Consider the following 8,892-nt stretch of genomic DNA (forward strand, 5'->3'; position numbering starts at 1 on the left):
CGAAGAGACACTGCGTACATGTCAACTAAAGTTTTATGGCTTTCAACTGTGGGGGAACGCGAGCTTTTGCGACCGTTTGAAAGCAACAGGGCGCGCTGTCCCTTTGATGTTAAAAAATTGGAAAAAGTCTGTGAAACCGATTTTATCAGGAAACTCGGACCGTCACACAATCTTAGCAATAATTGTAAATAGTTAACGCAAGAAACGATAGAAATCATACATTAACAGGGGGACATGGTGGATAGACTCAATGTCCACACGCGGGCAAACCATTTCTATAAGACATTCTAGACAACACATGTAAAGAATAGATACTATCCCATTTCAAGCTATACAGACACTCACAAGAGAATTAAGTATTCCATATTCGTGATAATCAAATGTAGCTATATGTACCAACATGTAGCAACATGTGAACGATTCGCAAGTAGGTATGTGTAAGGAATCAATTATTATATGCTATTAGAAATCGATGAAGTGAACAGCTAGCACACCCCCAGGATGGATAAGGCACGCCAACCAATATCTTATGTTATATCATCCAAGATAATTATTCGACATTGAGTTGGAAAGCTATCATTTCGAATCTATCAATTGATAAAGATCGTAATTTGGACCTAATTGAATGCTTTCTTATAGATCGACAACATAGAGATGAGGGGAGAACCTACTAAACCTAACCTGCTGAAATGTAGACTATCATATATTTACAGATCGCGGTCTGGTTATATGTTTAACCATTTTTTCCCTATTATACTCACTATCACCCATATGTCAGCCGCATACATATCGGGACGCTAACAGAGTTCTGTTTGACACCTTGTGTTCATATCTGGTAGGATTTGCATCGTTTGGGTCAACGATGATTGAAGAGCAGAAATTCATTTGTGAGAGTTTCAGCATCTCATGTATCCACATTCATTGAACTCGATGACCATATCAAGCGCCGTGAACCATTAGACAATTTTCGGCTGATACCATTTTGCTCTCCTTACGAGAAGCTACATGCACTTCAAGGAAAAAGTGTTCGATATTAAAATGAAGAAGTTATGGTTAAACGTGAGAGCCAAACTGGATACCTCCGCCTAATCAGAAAGCATACCTTGCTCGAAAGGACCTATTAAAATTAGTTTAACAGCAGTCAAGAGGACACATTTTATGGAACCATTTCAAGTTGAGACGAATATTGTGCTGTTTGAAGTTCTAGCGATTAGCGAATAATCGTCGAAATCAAGTCATCTGGGAATCTCCAAAGGAAATGTATTCCGCGCTTCATACAGTCGATTCCTTTTTTTTTTTTTTCTGTCGTTTCAAGGCACATCCTTCGTTTTACTAATCTAACGGTCACGTAAGAATGAGTGAAACCGTTTTAGTATTCCACTCGCTTCGAGATCATGCAACGTGCTACAAAGCGACAGCGTCTTATTGACGTACACTATCAAGCACCGATTTCATTCAACTGTCACATATATAACTCTATTTACTTTGTGCAGCAGTCGAAAACACATCTTGCGAGGACGATAATGTTTTTGTGTGGTTGGCGTTCCCAAAGAGCACTTGGAAAAAGCCAGACGGGTGTCTCCGCCACAGTGTTTCGCGGCTTGTGTTATCATACAAAAAGAAGAAAGAAGAGCGTGTCGGCAAGAGGTATCGCATTTCACATGCTGCTCCTGCGAAAGGAGAAGCTGTCCACGATGCATTCACGTGATCCCTCCTTCCCTTGAAATAAAACAAAAATCAAGGGTCTTATAAGCTAGCTGTCGAAGACTGAGTCCGGTGATTGTGAACGAACCTCCATGGACGACCCTCTTCTCTCCGTCCCGTTCCCAGGGCTAGTTCGTCATGCAAGATGTGAGTGTACCCCTCGCCCTTATGCCATTTTGGTTATTTTTATTTCGAAACCATCACAGCTGGTAACCACAATACGCGGTCATGCGCTGTTTCTCGATTCGTTGCTTGCTGTTGTCACAATGAGCAACACAAGTTTGGAAATGCATGTCTATAGAACACCTCTACTTTATAGTGATTGTTGAGAGTATTGTCAGCGGGTTATTTGCTTTAGCGTGTGGCATGTCCAAAGGCCGTACTCCAACGCAAATGCACGACACAGTATGAGAGACATATCGGAAAATGGAAACGTTAGCCGACTCTTTGATAATGCTGCTTGTTGTTGTTGCGTGGCACCCGATCAAGATCTTAGCCGTCCCACACTTTGTTCTGATTGAGAAAAGCATTCACAGGATGTTTCGTTTTCCTTTGTTTTGCAGATTGCTTTTGTACAAGGATGATGCCAAACAAGAATCTGGTAATTTGTAACATGTCCTTCGGTAGTTAAATAAAAGAGTAGAAAAATAATGTGGTAAAATAAAAAAGGAATATATACACTGTTGTCTGGTCTCCGACACACATCATTATTTGGGTGTACTTATCACAGTGGCATGGGGAAAAAAAATCATGCTGTCACGCGCCATGCATTTTTCAAACCGAAACCGAAACTACAGACGGTCTAAAGCAGACGGCCAAAGCTTGAAAATTATGGGGCGCTTGGTGGGAATTTCAAACCGAAACCAAAACTACACATGGTCAGAAACCAACCTAGCTGGCGCTCTAGCGCGGCAACCAACCTAGGTGGCGGGCCCCGACATCCATTTGTTTTTTCAAACGAAACCGAAACTACAGACGGCCAAAGCTTGAAAACTAGAGGGCGCTTGGTGGGAATTTCAAACCGAAACTACACATGGTCGGAAACCTACCTGGCGCTCTGACGCGGCAACCAGCGTAGGTGACGGACTGATCGTGACGTCAACCCGATCGGAAAATGCTATTAAATGTCATCGGATGTTATTGCGTGTTATTAAATGTCATTTGCGTGTTATTACATGTCATTGCGTGTTATTAAACGTGATTGCGTGTTATTAAGTGTCATTAAATGTGCAACCAGGTGCCTATCAAACACTATCGACACGTGAGTTCCCATTGTTTACCTGAGTTAACCGTTACCTTATCCTGGCGGCGCATGTTATTGAAACCTGGGAACCCACGGCGTGCCACTGTGGAAAACAGATTTCCATATTTACATGTGTGGTAACAGCTGGCACGGAAACGCACAGTTTTGGTGTGGTGAGCGAAAACTTCTGTTACGATTCAGCACAGTCACTGTTACCTTCCATAGCTATTGAAGAATGCCTTGACGAGAATGTTCCTCTTGCAGCTAATGATTTACGTGTCAGATGGAGCGGCGAGCCATTTTCAAAATCGGCATAGGCTCTATCAGCTCTCCAAATCTACTTTTGCGAGCGCGACATGGCTGTTCAGGAACAGGCCACGACAAAAGTGCGTGTGACAGGATCGGTGCACAGGATCGGTGTGACAGGAATCAAGCACCATGCCATGACACCTAACTTGCGTTCAATCGAGCGAGACGTCATCTTAGAGTCACAAGATGTGATAACGTGCTTGCCAAAACACCTAACGCGCGTCCATTTACTCCATGTACGGGCTGAGGACGTGGCTTCTTTTACAATGCATAAGAAAAAACAATGGGTAAACCTATACCGCATGAAAGTGGCATACAGGGTTCGCATGCGTGGCAAAGCAAGACACCGGAAAGTCTAGGCCGAGAAACATTTATAGCTAGTACTGTGGGCAGTGAGTGCAGAAGACTGACGTTTTCATAGAAAATTAGTGAAAATCATTTGTCGCTGTCACTGCAAAATACTGCCTTTTCGCAGACTTGTAATTATATCGACATAAACTACCACTTTTGATTACACAAAGTTGCCCCTTTCTTGTACGACATCGACAGGAGGCCCGCCATCCCACGGTACTGGCAGCCGAGCTCCGACAAGTACGCACGCAGACTAGGGCCGCGTTTTAACGGGCTAATCGCCACTGTATGTCTTTTGAAGCAGGATGTTTTTACGTAAGATGAAAGGTCTAAGATCGGGCCGTGTCCTGGCAAAATATAAATGAAATAAAAAGGGGCCTTTTCGAGAAACGGACGCTCAAAATCCTTGTTTTTTCGAAATATACCTTGACATTTGCCTGTCTCAGCAGATACCTGTAGGGGGTACACGCACGATATATATACCAGATGAAAGAGCATTAAAAGTTGAGTGAAGTGATACTAAATAGGGTAGTGAAGAGTATCTACAGTCAGAGAAATCACGCGTCGAAATTGCAACAAAACCGCACGAGAGAGCATGTTCGCCATTTTTTATATCATGGAGCGTTGCTCCTGTATGGTGGGCTAGAAAGACTGGTGTGCTTACCGCCATATTCAATACATGGAATGCGCGATGCCCCTGTTTTGAAGCCAAGCTCCTGAGCTCCGGCGCTATGCGCTCGCTGCGAACCAAGCGGATTCTCGTTGAACTAGTCCAACATGTGCTGTGTGTGACGGTGTATGTGTGCTTGACTATTTTTATAGCGAATATATTTGGACCAGCACTACGTTGGTGTGCCGCACTGACTGTTTACTAGCATCCGCAGTTCTTTGTAACTAAACCATGTGACATTTGCTACAGTCACGCCTGCCTAGCCGACGATCCCTGCAAGCGAAAGATATCGGAATGTTGCGAAGCACGTGACCGCATGTCTTATCTTCGTTGGATGATGACAGCCGGGTCGAAAAACAAAATAAAGGGCGGCTACTGCGTCCGAGAGCTCGCCTCCTTGATGGTTTCTTTCTCTTCACTCTTTCTTTTCAGCCTAGATTATCGAGTTGCTGTGTACAGGAAGCTGGGAACACTTTGTCACGGAACATAGGCCGATGGTAGATTGTTCAACTAAATTGTCATTTAGCTAAACTATGGCGCTTTCTATACAGTGTACCTCGCCGCACATCTTAGTTGTTATGTAATTCTTTTGCTCCCTATGTAACTATAAAGGAACATGGTATCGGCCATAAAAAACGAAATTGTAGCACTGCAGTAGTATTCTCTCTGCACGCACGGTATTACTGTTGACCAGTAGAACGACCGAGTCATATATATATAGCGCGAAAGATATATTCCTTATTTCCTTGCTCCTTCTTCCTTGCTCCTTATTTTGTATATATATATATATATAGAGAGAGAGAGAGAGAGAGAGAGAAGAAAAGAATGCACACTTGTATTATTAACCGAAAATGCTTGAATGGAATTGATGTTATACAAAGGGTTCCTAGAACATCATGTTAAACTCATTTTATCCACTGATTGAGCGGCCTAAGAGCGCTGCTAGCGTGACATTATGCAATAACAACGAATACACTGATGATGACAAATGTTGAAATTCGCCACCTGGGTTTGTGGTCCACAACCGACAGTCATTATAGATTATAAAGATTCAAGTTGAAAAGCGTAATATACATGTGCCCTATGACTTGCGAAGTGCCCGCTTGGTGTGCCCCCCCCCCCCCCCGCCATATTACTTGTGTCGTACTACCCTCACTCGTTCTCAGACCTTTGTCCTACATTTTGCAATTGATCCGTTCACCGTATGTGCATCTGTTTGCATTTTCGTCGCTTGTAGGCGTCCTGGGGTGGCCCCGACTCTGTCGCGACTCATATCCCCATCTTTTTCTGTTACCTCATCACCGCCATCATCAGGTTATATTAAAAAGGGTGTAACATAGTTACAAATGAAACCTATTGACATTGAACACGGTTAAGGATATAATGTCATGATTGTTCAGTATATGGTCCCATGTTGAAGTGTAAATTAGGAAACCCCAACCGGAGTTTGAGACTTCATAAATGAAAATCCACTACTTGATATTGTCTTTTGCTATGAGGTACACTAGAAGTCAGGAGTCTTCTGCTTCAATACGTGATCTGTTCCTGGTGCCTAACACCCTTCACTGGAAATGGGACTGCCAAGTACTTGGTTGACATTCAGATCACAAGATGGTTCTTGAGATGCACCATATAAAATTTAAGCATAACAGACCTAAAATCCAGATATTCCACGATATTCCTTGGGCAGATCCTTGTACAAATTTTAACTGGATCTGTAGCATCTCGAGAAATGTTAATATGGCCTGAAATTTTTTCAAGGCCACTGTACACATATCCACAAGAAAGTTCGTGTCCCAGGGGGAGGGGGGTAATATGTTTATTAAGAAAAAAAAAGAAGTAAAGGCTAGTCAGGCAAAGAGCCGACTTGCTATTCAAAAAAAAAAAGGGGGAAACGAAAAAGACAAGGTTTACACTCAAAGACCATGGCTGACACGCGAAGCTTAGCATCTTAAACGTCGCATAAACAAAATTAGACGGCGATGGAAACTAACCCTGGTTTCAGGTTTGACGAAGGCACTGAAGGAGGAAATGAGAAAATTAAGTGAGACTAAAAAGTAATATTATAGCTACGTCTTTGTTGCGTACTCCCAGCAAATTTGGCATATGACTACTCAAAGTATCGAGCAAAAGAGGAACAAAATGACGCACAGCAGAGAACAGATTATATAGAAGATGTGGGAAACTCCTAATAGATCTATCACCATTGTCGCACAACTTAAACTCCCGAATTATTATTAGTATGACATTACTTTAAAGCAGCACTTGTATCTCTATTTCTTATTATGCCACTGTGGGAGGTAAATATGAAGAAGTCTTCTGCGGGTAGATTGGCAAAGGAAAAAAGTGGATATGCTAGTCCAAAAAGTCTCGGGACTGATTACTTCAGGACGCGATATTGTGGTCTTCTGGGCAAGACAATATTCCGAATGGTTTTCTTAGAAGGTACGCCGAGTAAGCTGTGCAATTCCTCAAAATTATTTTCCAGATATCGCTGGACGAAGGGACTGTCCCGAACGAATGGAAATGCGCTCGTATAAAACCGATACGTAAGGCAGGAGTCCCGACTTTGGTTTCGAATTTTCTCTTCTTTCCAGCTTTTGTGAATTGCTAAAGCACATCTTTTCCAAACAATTAACATCATGATCAAGTAACAGCATTCCTTGCAGCATATCTTTCGTGAGGGCTACTCCGCTGTCATGGCCCTGTTTGATTTCATCCACGACTTTGCATTTGCTTTATATAATAACATACAAATTGAAATATTGGTTTTGCATCTCTCCAAGGCATTTGACCGTGTACATACCCTATAGAAAGCTGACGCATAATACCAAGATCATGGATTGGCTTCGGGACTGATTCCCTGTCTGATTGAATCCCATACACCTGGGGTATACGACAGGAGTCAGTCTTGAGACTTTTGCTGTTTCTTGTCTATATGCACGATATGTTAAGTAACATTAATTGTAAAGCATGTTTATTCGCTGATGACTGCGTAACATATCGCGCGATATATTCCGAAAAACATAGGGATGTCTGAACGTGCGTCCTCAATATGCCGATCGTTCTCTCTCTCTTTTTCTTTCTTTTTTTTCTGTGTGCTTTGCTTATGGCTCACCTTGCTCGCCTTATATTACGCATCTTTGCAAAGCAGTTTAGAACACATCAACGAGTGGTGTTACAAATTGCAAATCAATTTGAACACCGACAAAACTGTGTCTATGCTGTTATATGTAGAACAAAGGCTTTGCCAACATCATAGTATACTTGCAAGGGAGTTTAGTACAAATATCTTGGGGTCGCTGTCCCGTCCGATTTTAGATGGAATTTTCACGTGCGCTTAATAGGCATCACAGTCAAGAGAAAGCCTCTTCTATCTCAGAAGAACACTTCATTATGCTACTGCTTAGGTCAGACTACCGGTATATAGAACACTCGTGCTACCGATCGTCACGTTCGCGAAGGTAACTTGGGACCCCTTTGCTGCGTCTCTTTTGCGGGTTTCTTTCGAATTGTCGCCACTATACGAGTGTATTATGTGTATATATTATATAATTAACGTACGTTCCCTACTCCTTCCCAGGTTCCTTCTGGGACCAGTATTCTGAAATAAATGTATAAATCGTTATATTTTCGTGTCGTCCCCTTTGTCTTCCGGATTCCTTCCCTCTGCTGACTGCTCATATGCAGACTGTAATCAGCAATTCTATCGCTTCCGTTGGTTAGCTGCAGTTAACGTATATCTCACGCTTTTTCTTTCACAATCCCCCGTCACCGGACCTCGCAACCTGGAAGGTAAAGGTCGCTCAGATGAAGGGAACGATGAGCACATATCACGAATATCACTACCCAAAGGCAGAACCGGCTGCTCGAACACGTCTTTATCGTTATCAAAGTACACGTGTCCCAGACCCGAGGGCTGATAGGGACGCGCCGACGAATGTCAGCACTGATATCTGGGTGTGCCATTCGTTTGCTCCTGCAGGTGACACTCAAGGGGCATTTTGCATGTAGAGCAAAGAAAAGACACGCTCATGGGTTAACGGCAGGTGTGTAATCACGTGACGAGTAGCACTGAAATGAGCCGCGAGAGGCGATTAGATCGCATAGCGCCGAGATACGCTTGGCGCCATCTCTCGGCAGGAACATCGGCGGGTACATATGAAAACCGCCGAATGGCTCACCAGTCCTTCTAGCCCACCATAGCTCCTGCGCGCCAAAATTTGCGCTTGGACTGCCGGCCTGTAGGCCTACTAAAGTATTAAAAAATTTCACTGCAGCATCTTTTAAGACTCGGGAGATATACGCGTGCAAACAGGGCAAAACTGAAACACTCGAATTCAGGGCCGGATTTTCTGGAGTTTTTTGCGCGAAAACTATTCCGTAGAAATTCTTCATTTTACCGCTGTTGGTCATCATGTACGATGAGCTTCTAAATATAAAAAAATAATGAAAATCCAAGAGGTCGATGGGACCTCCCTGACTGAACTGACGTGAAACCGGCCTGTACCTAATAGATGCCCTCCACCTGTTTTGCGTTAATTCGCGGATGGCGTCTGTGTGATCCTGTCGCTGGAGTGTTCCATAGGGCCTGCCTTGAAGGCATTTGAAGACA

The 8,892-nt window shown here is 43.2% G+C and overlaps 1 long non-coding RNA gene across 1 annotated transcript; it reads left to right on the plus strand.

The window, feature by feature from the left end:
- Positions 1–1,594: 1,594 nt before the first annotated feature.
- Positions 1,595–2,389, plus strand: LOC135401784 (uncharacterized). Its single transcript, XR_010424917.1, has 2 exons — positions 1,595–1,851; positions 2,268–2,389. It is a non-coding gene; the product is annotated as an uncharacterized LOC135401784 (long non-coding RNA).
- The last annotated feature ends 6,503 nt before the right edge of the window (positions 2,390–8,892 follow it).

This window comes from Ornithodoros turicata, chromosome 1 (genome assembly GCF_037126465.1).
Source record: "Ornithodoros turicata isolate Travis chromosome 1, ASM3712646v1, whole genome shotgun sequence".
NCBI classification, from domain to species: Eukaryota; Metazoa; Arthropoda; class Arachnida; order Ixodida; family Argasidae; genus Ornithodoros; species Ornithodoros turicata.